The 14,506-nt window shown below is 38.2% G+C and overlaps 1 protein-coding gene across 1 annotated transcript in view; it reads left to right on the top strand.

Moving 5' to 3' along the window:
* The window catches only part of THADA (THADA armadillo repeat containing), a 506,671-nt gene that overhangs the window by 451,073 nt on the left and 41,092 nt on the right, over nucleotides 1-14,506 (top strand). Inside the window, exon 46 of the mRNA XM_030269014.4 lies at nucleotides 2,439-2,493. The gene's annotated coding sequence lies outside the window, so the exon portion shown is untranslated. The remainder of the gene's footprint in view (nucleotides 1-2,438; nucleotides 2,494-14,506) is intronic.

Here is a 14,506-nt window from a genome sequence, read left to right on the forward strand (position 1 = left end):
TTACTTTAGATGCCTATGAGTAATTTTCTTTTTTCAGCTTTCTTTTTTCATTAATAGAAAAAAAGCTGTGTGCAGGGAGTGATTCATCTGAACTATGTAAACTACCTACATTAGGATGGAATAATTAATCTCTGGTAGTCCCTAATTTCTTTCTGATGAATAGGGTGCAGGAATCCTAGATGAGATTTAGAGGCTATACCCAGCTTTTATATAGGTAAAAGCAGATGGAATGAATCTGCCAACAAAGACAGCTGTAGCATTCAAGCAAATAGCAACTCTACTGCCCAAATACCTTTTACTATTCTGATATGGAGTGAGACTTAAAGAGGAATGAACTGACATATACCACTGACATGCTTTTTAGCTCATATTTTTGAGGAATGTAGAAGGATTTAAAGATATGGCTCTGAAAGAAAAATAAGTCTTCTCGATTCAACAGAGGTACAAACACAACTATGCTTTATAAGTCATTGATTAGTTGCACAAAATTAATATGATTGACTTGGAACATAGAATAACATAGGGCCACAAGTCTGGTGATAGTTCTTGTACTGCTACTTGCAGAATGTGCAGAAACTTCAGTCTAGAATATATTTTAGGGAAAATTTCTGTTTTAGAAAACAAGACTGAAACTTTACCAGGGAATGGGAGGTTGCTGTGCTGTGCATCTGTCCTGATGAAAATCCTTGCAGTGAACTTTAATGGATGGTGCTGAAAAACTGAGTGGACCAAACTGGTGAAAGTAGTTACTTTCACTGCTTTCACAACAGCACTGTCCATCAGTCACCCAGCTTTCTGAAATCCATTATCCTTTATGGCTGTAGGACAACGTTTTCTGTAACTGAAGTTAGACTTTATGAACATGTTCTAATCATGTTTTGAGGATTAGGTACTGAAATAAATTATCTTCCTTCAGTAACAATTCTATGAGTGTTCGGGTTCCTGTCTCTCTATGACTGCTGCTGAAGTCAATGGTACCAGTCAGAAAATGGTTTCTTGCAAAGGGTTTTTTCAGCACACTCTTTTTTTCATTCTGGTTTACAAGGTCATAACTTGCTTACTTACTCATGTGAACATCTGAATGGGTTAATTTCTGTTTTCCATAGGAGTATTTTAAAAGTACAAATGTTCTCATTCTCTTCTCACCTCAAGCAATTCTGACATGATTTCTGTTTGGTAGTAGTGCCAATACCACTAGTCTCAGGAACATCATAATAGGTCTTGTGCAAATTCAGGCAAATTCAAGCATACCAGGCAAGATCACAAGTATTAGCTAACATTATATTATAACTCTTGCAGCTAATCAATGATTTGTTCAAAATTTCCTCCAGAACTTGTATTTGGGACTTAAAAAATATGTGATTACTGTGTTTTTGTGTTTTCTTCTGCTTTACAAAGACAACAATATCTTTAGCAAATTGTAAATTTTATGTAGATTCATTTGCATTATTTTGCAAAGCCTGTGCAGCATAATGAGTCATTAAGATTTCAAAGTTTAATACACTGGAGGGACAAAATTACCCAAATTATATAAGACCTTGGAGCAATAACTATTTTATTTTCCTTATGCTGTGATGTTCAATGACTTTAAATTACAAACCAGGATTTGTATTCTTATGCAGCTTCTGCTTTTACATGTTTCATTCACAGTGCTTTTTCATGAAGCAGCAAGCTGACACTTGCCACATTTTCAATTCAGTTTTCTCAGAGCTCTAGATTGGAATGACATAGGCTATGAACAGTGTTTAAATCTGTGAGCTATGTTTGATTTTTTTGTAGGCATATGTCCAAAATTAGTATAGCTCTGTGTTGTTTTGGTCTGAAAAAATGCAAAGCATTTTTAATAGAGCTTGGTGCTGTTAGCCCTATTTTACAGATATAAAAACTGAAGCAGGTCTTGTATTAGCCTTGTGACCTACAGTTAGTTGAACAGTATTGCCTGGTTTTCCCTGGGAACTCATGGAAACAGGGCTCATGAGGTTTTTGAAGTGGTTTTGGGATTTGAGGCCTGAATCATGATAGGCAGTTCTTGCTTTCTGTTTAATTTCTGAGGTATTCTTATAACTAGATCTTAAACCTGTAGCACTTGACTGCTGTTGCTGATTCTCTCACTATTTGGGAAGATGGTCAATGTTTCTGTGCCTCAAAGTGGTATAAATTAATTGATGTTAGCTTCACTGCAAGAATTAACTAATGTTTGGAGCTACTAAAGTGAAAAGAACCTTGAATATCATTTATCCATCCATGTTTAATATTAGTAACTTTTAGGTGTTCTTTCTACTGAAACAAAGGATAATCTTCCTCCACACATACAGCTTGAGACTTGTTAGACCACAAATTAATGGAGCAGAAGTACTTGTGATCTTTGCCTAACAGAGCTGAGAACTAAATTTTTAAAAACAAATTCTGCCAGATAACTTTTATTCCCTTCTTTCCAGAATTCATAATTTCAACTCGAGGACTGACAAATCAACAAGATCCCTGAAATTTAAGGTAAAACAAAGAAAAAATTATTTGTATGTGAAAGATAATTATTTGAAAATTAACTGTGATAGAATTATTCTGCTAGAATAACAGAACTTTCTATTATTGGATTAGAAATCGATTTTATATTCTTCAAATTTCATCTCCTTTATTTCAATACATGTGATGAAATTCATTGAGATTTATGTATGGATATTTTATCAGTCAATCTAATTGTGCTTTGAAGGTTCCTATCAGTACACTTTTCTAGTACCTTACAAATCCTTACTTTAAAATTAAATACATTTTGCCAAGATATCCTGATTCCAAGTGTCTGTGTTGAAGTCTGCTGAAAGACCTGGTTATCTTTTCACTGACTGTCATGGATTAAACCTCCCAGAGATACTTTGGCCTAAATTTTGTATTTACTTAAACACAATTTTCATTCTTGAATAAATTTTCATTCTTTCTTAAAGAATGAGCTATTTGTTAAATATATTAGTAACTACACTGGAAACAGAATCATAAGGAAGAATTAATAAGAATTTAATAGTGTTTTGTGTTCAAGCCTCCATTTTGATGAGATACTTGGTACAGACATTTTACACTAATTCTAACTCTATAGAAATTTTATTTAAATTTATTTCTTCTATTTAAATTTAACCAAGGAAGTAGATTTTTGTTATTTACCTGATGAAATCTATTGAGTAATATTAATACATTCATGTACTGGCATAAGACTCCTAATGAATCCAGATTGAAAGAGCTGTCCTGCATTATTTCCTCTTTATGAGCTCTAATTTAGATCTCTTAAATACTTACATGCTCTTATCCATGTGCCTGATTGATTTTAATGATGTAAAAGTGGCAGAGTGGCTGCAAATGAAATTCCTCACTCAGGAAGTGACCCAATAATTATTTCTGTGAAAAATTGCCAAATTTTCCTAAAAAGCACTCCAAATTATTCCATCAGGAATAAACACATTTCTGGGAGAAAGACTGCTCTGAAATGTAGGTCTTTACACTCAAAATTAAGTCAGAAAAGCTATTATTCTATCAATATAGCATTGTGATGAATATATTTTGATTGTAAACCCAGTATTTCTTTTGTACTTGCCAAAGAAATGAAGTTTTTCCAATTGATAAGCAAGGAAAAACTGCTTGTTTCAGAGTTATGGGAGGGGCAAAACCATGTTTCCTCTATTTTTCTTTTCCTCTAGCAAAAGCCAGTAAAGGGGAATAGGGAAGAGTGCCCTTAAGTAAAAAAAAACAGATATTGTGATGGAGGGAGAAGAGATTGAGGGAAAGCACAAAGTGCTGCCATTGAAGAGGGCCAAGACAGCTGAATCAGGGTGATAGAGACTTTTCATTATCAAAAACAATTGCTCTAGCAAGAACAGCATGGGAGTTCATGAAATGTTTTTGAACTCGGATTCCTGATAGGAGCTCATTACATAACTTATGCTTTGTGAATGCTGGCAACTGGCAACCTACAGAAAGACACAGCCAGAAGCAATGTGCTCAGCTGCTTGCTTTTTTTTAAAAAAAACACCTATATCTGGGCCAAGCATTAAACAGACAAGCCTATCTTTACCCCTCCCCCTGCCCCTTTCATCAACAGAAGTCTGTTTTTCATCACAGATTAATAAATGAAACCTTCCATCATTTTTCTCTGCTTCCCACAGCCTTTTGGTAGGAGTTAACAATGCTCCAAGTCAACATTGCCATAGTGCTTGAAATGTCTTTGCATGTTTGTTCACTTGAAAGAGTTGTGGCGATGGGATTAGAGAAAGGCTTTTAATCCATCAGTGCGTACAACCTCAAAAACTTTGAGATGGTTTTGATCACATTTGGTTTGACAAAAATCTGTTGAACTGTCTTGCTTATTGTCTTTTATAATAACAGTAATTTTTAAAAAAAAGAGCCTGTGTTATATATTCAACTGTCTCCAGAAGTGATTATTTGTATCATATGCAGTTAAGGAAATAAGTCTAAATGCTGAGGAATTCCAATTAAGCAGGCTTAGCTGGAACAAATAGCCGTAGGATTTCACAATACTGTTCTGAAAATATTGGCAGGCCCAGAAGCTGGGGAAATTCTTGAATTTTGGGGTTTTACCATGGTGGACATAGCCACTAAATCTTATTTGTTTTCAAATCAGTGGGTTTGTAGACCATGTGATTTCAGAGTTGCTGTCAGTGGTTGTTCCTCTTTCTTACTTTCTCTTCCATCTACCCTAAAAAAAGATGAAATTTTAGCCAAACAAGCAGAAACTCTTCCACATTTGTAAAATAGTAGTTTATGGGACAAAACACCATAGAATTTCCTTGAGTTCAGATGGGTTATTTACGAGAAAAAACTTTGGTTATTTTCCTTGGAGGTACAGCCAATTCTTCTGGGCCCTTGAGAGGAACCACGTTGTAGGTATTTACTGAATCTGTGAAAATTTCTGTAAAATCACCTATTAAATTCTGCTGTTAGATATCATTTTCTGTGTAGTATGCTCATCAAAAAGCAAGTTAGAACATTTCTGTGTTGTGTAACTCTAATTTTCTGTTTATATGATAAACACGACTCTGTTTTGCTTTCCAAGGGCCATCATTCCCTGCCTGCCTAATCTACTGTTCCTAACAAGAATGACAGTAACAAACCAGGGAGTAACAGCCTTCTCTAGCCCTTTGCTTTCACTCTGCCAGGTGAACACGTGTATTTTTTTCCTCCCTTTGCCTTTCCTCTCTTCTCCTTTTCAGAGAAAGGAAACCATTCTTATAGTGCACTAAGAAAAAGTGATTGAAAAGTGGAAGCCCATACTTTTCTCTTCAGCAAGTGGAGATCTGTTTTCAGTCTGATGTTTGGTGAAAGGAAGCTTCAGAGCTGCAGGCCAGCTGCCAGGAATGTCTGATTTCCTTTCCACCCACTCCTATGATCCTCCCTTTTGGCAGTGATTACTGATGACCACAGCTGTCATGCTAGGTCATGGTAAGCTGTCAAGCAAGGTAGTACATGAGATATACGAGGCCCAGTCCTTGATCTGAAGAACAAGATCTTAAATTGAATCTGGTATCAGCCAGCATGTGAACATACCACAGCAAGAAATGCTGTGCTGATGTCAACTTGTCATTCTGGTTCCTTGAGGAGATGGGCAAGCTGTAGGTGCTTTTCTAACCTTTACACAGCGCCTGATATCCTGAAGAGTGAGGAGGGGTTGTAATTTAGTCTGAGCAGACAATTGGCAGGAATGGGCAAGTCCTTCCAGCCAGCTGAAATGACAAATAAGCACTTTGCATGTCTCTCACTTAATAAGTATGTAATGATAGAGGCCAAACTCCATAATCAGTGATCAGAACAGTAGCATTCGGGTGGCTGTGCTGTGTACAGCACTGTGTGGGTGACCACCTGTTGACATTATGGATGTGACTGAAAATCAGCAGGGATTGCAGACTTCTGAAAATGATGGATACTTTTGTCAGGGATGTAACTTCTATAAATAGGACTTGCACTCTACGTAAGGCAGTATTTTGTTAAGCTTCATGTGTTCAGTGCCAAGTGCATAAATGTCTTCTGAAGGGGTAATATTTTACTACATTTTATGCTGTTATGCTGGGTTCAGAATGCACTTTTTGCTGTAGCATCTGTTCTTCTTTTAGTGGCATATTAAATAACGTGACTAAAATCCATTAGGTGTTTGCTCTGTATGCCTTCCTCCAGAGGAGGAGGCATTTGAGATTAAGTGTTTGTTTTTAAAACATTAAAGAAAAGGTTGCTTTCTGTTTCCCAGAGAAAAAAAGGTCAACACTAGAGGGACAGAAGGTCATAAAGATTGTCCATTGTTTTTGTGGGAGTTTTTTGCTGCTTTAGGCTGGCACAGCCAAGGAACTTGCCTTCAAAATAGTGTCAGGGTATGTGTATGTAGGTGACACTGATTTCCTTTGGTTTTAATTTAAAATGACAGGGTCTGATACCTGTGGTCTTGCTCCAGTTGGAGGATGATCACCTTAGCAAGTTCCATGTGAATTTCATTTGGTATGATTTACTACAGAACAGCAAACATAATTTCAGCCCTTTCTGCTCTTTGTTCTCACAAAACACCTATGGCCTTGGAACAAATCTTACATAAAATTGAATTTGACTTTATGAAGCTCTTACACAAGGTTGGTAGAAAATTCCAGGAACCGTCTGGACAAGAGCCAGTTTCTTTACTGATTTCTCCTAGCCAAAAAAGGCAACTAATGACTACTTTCACAAAGCTGGGGAATCCACAGCTACAGCTAAGAGGGGTAAAAAAAATGTCATAAATAAACAAGCTCGTCCACAAACCCTTCCTCAGGAAACCAGCATGAGAAGCACAGGCATTTAGAATGACAATCCAGCATGTTTTGCCAGAGAGACTTTCCAAAACATCTGTAGCAATGGTTGCAGTTTCCTTGAACATCCCTTTTAATAGCATTATAGCCTCTACTGTTTATACGTTAATCTAATTGTTTTCTTGCTGTCAGCTGTATTTATTGCCATTGTATAAAGTTGTTAATCTTCATAAGTAACCCTTGAGCGGGAGTGACAGGCTTCAATAAATGCTGCTGTCCATGAACCCAGCCCCTGTTCATTCAGGTACAGTCAGTACCTTACCTTTCAGCCCCTGTTCAGTCAGGTACAGTCAGTTTTGAGGCTGGGGCAGAAGCTGTTGTTCCATCTCCCTGTGGGATATAATTTGCTTCATTTGTTCAGAAAGCTTTTGATAACTGTCCCATGTCTGGAGCACTCAGGGGTGAATATGCTTCCTCTCTTTGAATAATGGTTGAACTCCCAGTGGAAGAGGAGGTATTTAAATAACTGTGTTGCCATGTAGAGTAGCTCATGATTTCAATCCTCAGAGTCCCTGAGCTATCTGAGCACATATTTATAATCAGCTTAGTGAATGCTCTCTCTGGCTATTTATCAGCTGTGAGTCTGTGTTTCCATTTTACAAGTGCAACTCTATAGCTTAAGAATATGGTATGTCCAGTCGTTAGCAGAATTTTTTAATTTTTTTTTGTCTCCAAGAACAGAAAGTTTCCAGCATAGGACAAACCTTCTTTGTGTAACAAATACACATATACTTTTTTCTCTTTGCTTTGCCGGCTTGGACTGTGGGACATGGTTGCTGAGACACAAAAGGATTTCTGTGTCTGGCCCTTACTGCCATGTTAGAAAGTTTAGCTCTAAATATATTTGCAACTGGCAGGACCTGTGTCCATACTGTTGAACTCTTCTACACTTCAAACTCCCAAACTGACTTTTGGAAGCAATCTCTGGCCTATGCTAACTAACTTCTGAGCTGTGTCTAGGAATTATATGCAACCTGACACTCTCCCAAATGCTAGCTGACCCACACTGCATCTGTGTCAGGGCTGCTCCACCCCTTTGATGGGAAAGACATTTGACATTGCTTAATCTACAAGGCCATGTAGAGTTCTTAGCCATAAACAAGCTCATTTGTACTGGGTAAAGGGAAGACTCAAGCCCCTTAATGAGACTCAGATGCCTAAATTTCAGTTCAAGTTGAAAGTTTGCAAGGCTATCTGTAGTCATCATGGTTTCTGAAAGACCAGGAACACAATTTTGTAAATGATTTCTTTTAAAGTAGTATTTAAAGTACTTAAGTACACAGAAGTAATACCATTTTGAGAAGACTGAATGACCTGGCATTGTGAAAGCACCATCAGAAATCACAAAATGGGCTTCCCTCATTTAACATCTCCTGAAGGTTTGGGTTTGGTAGTTCTGTTCATGGTGATGTAGGTGGCTTGAGCACAGAAATGAGCAGCTGTGGCTGCTTCCGTTTAGGGGTGTGGATAGTGCTAGTGGTGCAACACTGAGAGCTGCCACCCAAACGTTCAGAGCTGTATCTTTCACCTCAGATAAGAACAACTGAGGCTTGCTTGGCAAAACTCTGGGGTTTATGCTGAGTGAGGTATATATGGATTTGGGATCCTAAGAGCACTGTGGGTGTAATGTTCTGACTGCCTTTTACCTCCAGAAGTCTTCTGTCCTCTGTGCTAAAGCTTAAGGTGGATGGTGATATTAACACTGGATTCTTGGAACAAAGAAGTGAGCTTGACATAAACATCCTCACCCAAAGGGATGTATGAAGGCCCTGAACACAGAAAGGGTTAATAAGTATTTCCTGTGGTGAGTAGTGAGTTTAAAGAAGATCTATGGCTTAGAGAAATTATGATTTCCTGACACACTCCTCCATTTAGTGTTTCCTTCAGCAGCTTGGCCAGCTGAGGCAGCCCCTGGCTACTGAGAATCCCATCTCCATTGCACCTGTGTGATCACACAGGCATTGCCATCTGGGCTGAGACTTGCCAGCCTGCCCTGGCAGCTGGGCCTGGCAGCACAAGTGAGCATAACACCACCATGAGTCCCACTGAAATACAGGCAGCATTGACCCAGGGAAACTGAGGACAGCTGTACCCTTAGTAGTGCCTGGGCCATGAGGCTGTATGCTCTGGGCTATGTCATGTTGCTGTAGATTAAAAACAGTGCTTTGAAGTGGTTTTGTCTGTCTCAGTTGAACTTGTGCTAGCAAACAAGGGAATTCCAGAAAAATGCTGCAGAGATCTTCATGTTCTCCATCTATTGACCTTGTGTGAGAATCATTCATCCCTTGCAGCAAGACTCTGCATTTTTCTTGTTTTGTCAGCCAGACTTCCCCTTATAATCGAGCTCTATTTGCATCTCATATTTATTACTGGGTAACCACCTGCTTCAAGACTGGCTTTGGACTAAGACTATTCTATTGGTCAAAGCTTATATCCTGTTGTTACCAGTAACTCCACTGAATATCAGGGAATGCTGAGGACACACTTTTTGAAGGCTATAAACTGACTTGTGTTAGATAATCAGAAATGAGAATCCATAGTAAGTTTCAAAAGTTGAAAATTACAGTTTTAAAACAAATCTTCCCACTTCCAGAAAAATATTATATGTGGAAGGAGAATGAACTGAAAATTGTGCTTAAGAACAACATAAAGTGTTGTGAAATATGGATTGACTCAGAATTTTTACAGATGTGCTAAAAGATTGAAGAAAAAGACCAACTGTGAAAAGTGAATAAAATTTTACTTGTTCGCTATCCAAATAGGAATTTAACTGAAGTGAGATGTATATAAATTTCTGTTCAGACCTACTTCAGCTGGTTCACATCTTATCCTACCTGGGATATGACATGAACCAGCTTAAAGAGAAAATAATGTAACACTTTGTGAAGAAAAGAATTTTGTTAGGATGAAGGACTGGATTAGAAATGACTGGATTCCTCATGAAGGAGTCATCAGTCATGAAGTTTTATTTTTTGTGCGTACTCTCAAGAGAGCAGGCAGATCTAATCTGTGAGGAGCTGACTGCTGACTCAGGCTGCTGCGGGAAGGCGTTGAAGGACAGCCAGGGAAATCTCTGACCTTCACTTTGCCGCTGACCGCCACTTGGGGTTTTCCTGCCTGGAAAGGTGGCGGTGGCTTGGGGTAGCTGGGGAGGAAGCAGAAACCAGAACCATTGACCTCAGTCTAAACAGAATATAGAAAAAGACAATAAACTCCAGGAGGAAAAACACAGGATTGATTTACCTAGGAGGAAGTGAGAATATTAAATTCTTTCAAGTAACTTCAGGAGGTGTAATAGAGGAAATCTATTGAAAACACACAGAGTAGACATCTGTCTCTAGCCAGGGATTCCTATGGCACACAGAAGTGATACATATCTACATATAACCAATATTTTAAAACTGATTAAACCTGTGAATACTGTGGGATTATTGCAGAGTGAGAGACCTTTGTGCAGTAACTCCTCTTTTTAAAAAACATGGAAGGGCCAGAGTTTAACTATGGGCAAGTTGCAAATAGTAACTTACAGAATCACACCCTGGACAGAAATTCTTTGTTTCTTTTTTCCTTACAGTATTATATTACATCGACTCTGGTTTCCATGTACCAGAAGCATGTATCATATCCTTATCATATCCTTGAGTTCTTAGGCACAGAGATCAATTACTATATGTCAAGGGAAGTTCTTACACTCCATGTGCACTTGGCTGACTGACAGCACCTACATGTATGGCGAGAACAGAGCACCAGAATTTAGGAATTGTGTCCTGCCTGATGATGAAGATGAAATAATGGAAGGTATTCTCTTTCTCTCCAGAATGTTGAGCTGGATATTTTTATAAATCTTAACCTAGACTAAATTTTCATACATTTTGAACATGAAAATAATAGAATTTCTGTCTTTTATGAGATACACATTAATCAAGAAGGAAGATAGAAAGCCATGTTTAGAGTAATTCCTTCTGTGACAGAGAGATGAAAAACACTAACTTGTTCCTCCCAACTCCACAAGATAAACTGTAATAACACAATTCTATAATTAATGTGAAAATAAATTTTAGTCCTTTGTTGATGCCATATTGCCAGGTAATTGCAATCCTTTTTGTTTGTGTGCCTAGGACATTGTGTTCAGGCTCAGTGCTGTGAAAGAAAATCTAGTAAAAAAATCTATTTTGCAATATCAAAAGTAGTTCTTCTTATTTCAAAGAAAATAATGAATTTTGTCAAATCAACAGTTATGACTAAGTGGGCCCAACTACAAGAAAAACTGAATAAAATGGTATGGTTGTAAACCACTGCATTTTTTTCCCAAAGTACTTTGAGAAAAAGTTTCCTCAGAATCTACCTTGTAGCATATGAGTAAAGGAAAAACATACCTATGACTTACTATGAGTGTGTCTCTTTACACTATACTTTAGCACATCTTTTCTTTATTCCCTATATTAATGTTATGAGTGACTGAACATGTGGAAATACACCTTACTGTATCAGTATTTACTTGATGTTAACTGTGCCAAACAAAGGCTTGGCAAAGGAATCACTGCGAAGTTTAATGCTCTATTGGCTGGCCCAGAATGAAAGCGAAGTTTAACATTTTATTTATTGCTTGTTTGTTGTATATCATCAAGGCTACATGATGTGTTTGGACAGCCTAGTTCTCATTCTCATAATTAAAGAATTCCTGAGTGCAGGAATTCTTATGAGAAAGCAGCAGAATTAGATTAGTAGGGGAGATTTGATTTATGTGAACTATTGTCTCTCTGATATTTGATGTCTCCAATCTTATTAATTTAGGAAGATCAGGATATCAAATGCACAGGGATTTTGTAATAAGTGCTTTAGGTTCAGGTGCACTGTGGATTTAATTTCTCTAAGCAGTTTGCTGCCCTTCTAATACCTTTATAGTTGAGTTAATCTATTTGTAGGGTCTACTAAGAGGTTAAACATAACTTTCTGAAAATGTGCAGGTTACAAGTGATAGTATGACCAATTGAAAAGTCTTTGGAAGGTTCTCTTCTTTAGAGAATGCAAAGTTATTTTTCACCTCTGAGTTGTCTTGAGTCTAAGTATTAATTCAAATGAGTGCCAGCTGGTAGGAATAGTTCTGTGATTGCAGAGTGACATATTAAATAGGGCTGAGAAATTTCTAAAGCTCTTCCTGTTCCATTTCAGATGGGCACTCTGGGAACATTTGCTGTAAAAGGGAGTCTTCATCAGCTAACAACAGACTCAGCTGAGGTGGTGTGGCAGACCTGTGGTTATATATTGAGGCCAGAGAACCTTTGCAAAAGTCATGCTCCATCAGGCCATGTTCCCTAGAGTAGGATCTGAGAGGGTATGGGGAGAATTCTTAAGGCAGACACAGCACCAAGCAATACACAAATAAATATACAAAAGGAAACTTTGTATTCTGTCAGTTGGTATCTACTTCCAGTAAGAAATGAGAAAGTAGGGGTTCATGTCAAACCTCTTGGCAGTCTTTTGTGTTTGCCTTTTGCGCTGTGCAGGTGGAAATATATAACCTTAATATGTAATTTGTATGTTTTCAACCTACTCTGTATTTCAAATGGTGAATGAAGAGCTATGTTACAGGCAACTTCTGGAGAAGATTAAAAAAAGGCAAGCAAGCACTAGAGGTGAATCAGGTAGAGGATTTCATATTGTGAGGCTGAGAAGTTATTGCAGACACATAGCTGGAGCCGTGGGTTGGGTACTGTGTACATGACTAGCACATCCAGTGTTATTTTATTCTTCTTAAAAGCACTGGCACTGCTGAAAAAACTGTGTGGCATACATTCACTTTTATTTTTGGTTGTTGTAACATTTTCCTTTACATAATCTAAAACGAAATACTCTGTGGATTCAGCTACAAAAGCTCAAATAGCTGGGTATGTAAAAGAAACCTGCTGGTAAACTGAGCATCCCACTGCCAAAGAGCATCACTGGCACTTGCTGTGGGATGTTTGGTCAGCTGACAGGCTGGAGCAGGAAAGGGAGTACATGGGGACTTACTGGAATACATCCCAAGAGTAATGGCTTATAAAGACTTGCAATAAATATTAAATGCCCAAGGTAATATTCTTTTTAATGAACATTTTAATGGCTTCTTTTCCCCAGTAGGGGACTTTCAGACTTCTTAATAGAGGCACAGAATGAACCCTTTGTGCTGTGGCTGTCTCTCTCCATCACTTTTTGTTTTCTTCTTGCCTGTCCCTTATTGCTGGCTGCCACTGCTTCACTCTGCCCCCAGCTGTGAGGGCAAAGTTTACAGTGTCTTCAAAACCTGCTCTTTGTTTTCTTTGGTTGGGGTAAAGCTTGGTGAGGGACAAAGCAAAGTGCCTCCCTGCCCACTGGAATGCTCTGGGCAGCATTCCTGTGTCTCAGCCCTGCTCCCGAAACCAAGCATGAGCTGGGAACACAAGAGCCCAGCCTGTGTCTGCAGGCTGCCCACGGTGGAATTAGCTGGATAAGGTTTTACACCATCAACCTAGGCAAACTTCAGACATTTTCACAGCTCCAGTGCACCCATGCTGTCTGCATAGCTCATCTTTTCCTTTAGATTCTTTGCTAGGTGCAGGATTATTTCTCTTTTTTCCCCCACAGCGTGCCTAAAATTTTTATAGGAAAACAACTTCATGTTCTGCCCTAGTGATTTACCAAACTCCACAATAACAGCAAATACAAATATTGTTTTCCTATCAAAGTGTTTTGTGTTAAAATTCAGGCCTGCTATGAGATTATGCCTAGCCACCTTTAAATAGTTAAGAACTGTATTTTTAACTGGAGTTAGAATATTTCCTAAAGGAACCTACAGTCTGGGATGGAGTCCAGATGTACATTTGAGATGGCTAAAATGGAAAGTCCTGATTTTTTATTAGGCATGCCATTCAGAGTGCAGAATGAAGTGTGAGCAAAGAGAGCATGTTGGCATGGCAACAGCAAGTAAAATTTAATGCAACAGGTTTTGATTCTGACCTGCAAAAGGAACTGTTTGTCCTGAGAGACAGCTTGTAGCCCATAAAAATTTTAGAAGACAGTAAGTTGTCTTCACTACAGGCCAGAAACTGGGGAGCTGGATACCTTAGAGATTTTTAGCCAACAAAAGAATCTAAATATTTCAATGGTTCTTGATCTGACATAGATGTGCAAAAAGGAATTGCTTCAATAATGTGTGTATTGCTCACATGATAGCCACCTGTAGGCAACCTCTTAAGCATAGTCTCTCTCTGTTATTTTTAATAGTGTATGTGGTATTTGTAAAATTGTACATTATAATGAGACTGAATGCTTTGTAGAAAAATACATAAAGTGTCAATTACCACGATTAAAATTTTGGTTTTAGGAATTCTCATCTCCTAAATCTATGATGACTCTGCAATTATGTCCTCACTACGTCTTACAGCTATTCAACCAAAAAGATAGAGAAGCAGCAAGTTTGGGAAAGCAAGCTGTTTTCTAGATTAGTTTATAAAGGCTGGAACTAATGACAGGCAGATAGCTTAAACTGCATAACTCATGCCAGACATTTGATTTTGAAGGATGTGCTCATTTTGTTTCAAGATTAGCTGCCCTGGCTTCCCGAGAGCAGAGCTGGCTGCACAAATCACATTCAAAACATTTGACTGTCTAATTCCGTCTGCAGCCACCTCATCTGTCTCCATAGAAAGAAGCAAATTTAC

Source organism: Taeniopygia guttata, chromosome 3 (assembly GCF_048771995.1).
Source record: "Taeniopygia guttata chromosome 3, bTaeGut7.mat, whole genome shotgun sequence".
In the NCBI taxonomy this organism is placed as follows: domain Eukaryota; kingdom Metazoa; phylum Chordata; class Aves; order Passeriformes; family Estrildidae; genus Taeniopygia; species Taeniopygia guttata.